Raw genomic sequence first — 2,494 nt, 5'->3', positions numbered from 1 at the left:
AAAAAATAATCATCATCCGGTGGGTGCCAAACTCATGTAAACATTAGTAAAAAGAGGAGAGGTAGAATATTTTTTATATGTCACCATGCCAGGAGATTACATGCAGCTATGTTTAAAAAATTGCTGTTTTTTTCCTTTTCACTTAGCTTTTTTGCATTATGCAGGAACCGTTTCTCTATAAAAATTTGTTCACCACGTAGGGTTACTTTTTTGCTCCCTCTTTTCCCAACTTTGGGAAAAGCGGCATGAATTAATTACAAGTTTGGAACGAGGGGGGGAAAAAAAAACGGGTGTGCGTCCACATATGTAGTACACAGGTTACATACGCCCAAGTTTAAAAGATTATACGCCTTTGCGCAGTCAAGTCACTTTTCTCAGTTTTGATACACTGCACTTAAGTTTTTTTAAAACTACAAAAGTGGATGCTACATTTTTCATTCACGCGGAACTGCCTTTATTTTATTCAGTTCTCACGAGGTTAAATTTTACCCGTTTTTTCTCACCAAAGCTGAGCGACGTTGGTCTACTCCTTATTGTTTTTTTTCTTTTTATTGGAGCCACCATTTGGAAAGAAAATTCGCCAAAACGCTTTTTTTTTCCACCTTTGAGAGCGGCCATATATAGCAACGCACATGAAAAGTGAACAGCATGACCAACTAGTCATACTTTATAATGATATTTTTAATTTGTCAGGGGCATTTTTTAACCCAGTTTTTGTAGACAGTCCTCCTATAACAGTGCCTTTCTTCCTTCGAACTTTTTCCTCCTTTGGAATAATGCGCACGGCGATGTGATCAAGAATTACTTCTCCCCAAGACGATGCCAAGGCACTCGGAACACTACTTCGTTATGCTTACACGAGGGATTTTTTAAAGCCCCATTTGTGCACATTCCGGTGTGCTTTTGTACATATGTACGAATGGGGTGGGACCTTTAAAACCTTCACCTTAACGAAAACAATTTTTTTTTTTTTCCCATATACCATTTTATGAGTTAGCGCAAAAATTGTATACATTACAGAGGGAAGAAGAACAAGAAAGCGCACTATAAATATATCACCGTACGTACGTGCGGATTGGCAACTGCTCAATTTTTTCACGCCCCTCACGATTTTTTTTTTTCATCAGCGTGGGGAGGATAAATCCTATGTACCAAACGCGCTGATGGGTGAATGTGCGTGGCACAACTGAATGCCAACCTCGTTTGAACGGCCTCATCTCGATTATGTTAGCCACTTTTTGTACATGTTATTCCTACAGATTTAATATGTACGTGGTACACGTGTACCTGTGCGAACGTTCACGCCATTCACAGAATAGTAACAATTGCGAAAAAATCTGCAAGTTGAGGAACGCAAATATGTACACGTATACGTATGGGGTAATATATTTATGTATACACTTTCTGAGCGCAGAAACTGACATGACCAGAAATGAGGGTTGCCTCCTTTTAATGTTAACCGGGAGCACGTACACCTAAGGTTTTTTTTCATTTGTGGGGAGCTCTCTTTTTTTCTTTTGTGCACGTACGGAGGAGGGGGGGGGGGGGCAAAGAAGGCCAGAGTACACGCCAATGCCAAATAGCTGTATACTGGCCTCTGCGCGCGGAAGCAGGTACGTACGTATAAATTATGTACTCAAATATACGTACTTATATGACTCACATATTTACGTATATATGTACACCAAGGAAAGTACTTTTTCTCATCGAATTGGGGGGTTTCTTTTTCTCTTCTTTTTTGTTTTTCTGTTTTTCTTCGCCTCTCTGAAGGATGAAATATACTCGCGCGAATTCAAAACCATTAACTTTTTTTGCGAAGGTGAAAAAAAAAAAAAAAAAACACACACTTACTCTCTAAGCGGCATTTCTTTTAAGTGGCTTTGTTGACACCAGGGGTGGGTGGGGGTTGGATTTGTGCGCGCAGCACATGTGTCAAATGTGCCATTATGTACTCGCAGTTGTTCACATATACGCGCGTGTTAGTATATATATATATATATATATATAATTATACACGTATAATATGTACCCTGCTAATGACCGTATGTATAAAATATATTGTAAAACGTACTCAATGCCGCCTTTTTCATTTTTACGCATTGAGCGAACATTCGTGCGAACGAAGTGTTAAGCATTTATGCCCACCTTCGCATATGGCGTGCACGTACATAGTACATAAATGTGCTGTGCTGATGTGTCGTGCTGATGTGCGCGCCGCGCTAAATGTGCTATGTACGCGCACGCGTTTTGTTCAGCACGATAAGCGCTGCGTATACGAGTGAGACATTGCTGTGTGCTAATTCGCGAAAAGTGTTAAACTTGGCAAATCCGTGACGAAATAATTTTTGGCATTTGTGGCACGTGAGTGGCAAATGTGAAAGTGAACAAATATAATATATACTAGCTCTTTCGCCATCCAATTGCATGCATCTAGTAAAAGCGTGCAGTTTTGTTTGGATTTACTTGGGGTTAACGTTCCTTCTGTTTCTTCTTT

The sequence above is a fragment of the Plasmodium cynomolgi genome, chromosome 9, assembly GCF_000321355.1.
Source record: "Plasmodium cynomolgi strain B DNA, chromosome 9, whole genome shotgun sequence".
Lineage (NCBI taxonomy): Eukaryota > Apicomplexa > Aconoidasida > Haemosporida > Plasmodiidae > Plasmodium > Plasmodium cynomolgi.
The sequence above is the reverse complement of the archived record's forward strand: the minus strand, read 5'-3'. Positions refer to the sequence as shown.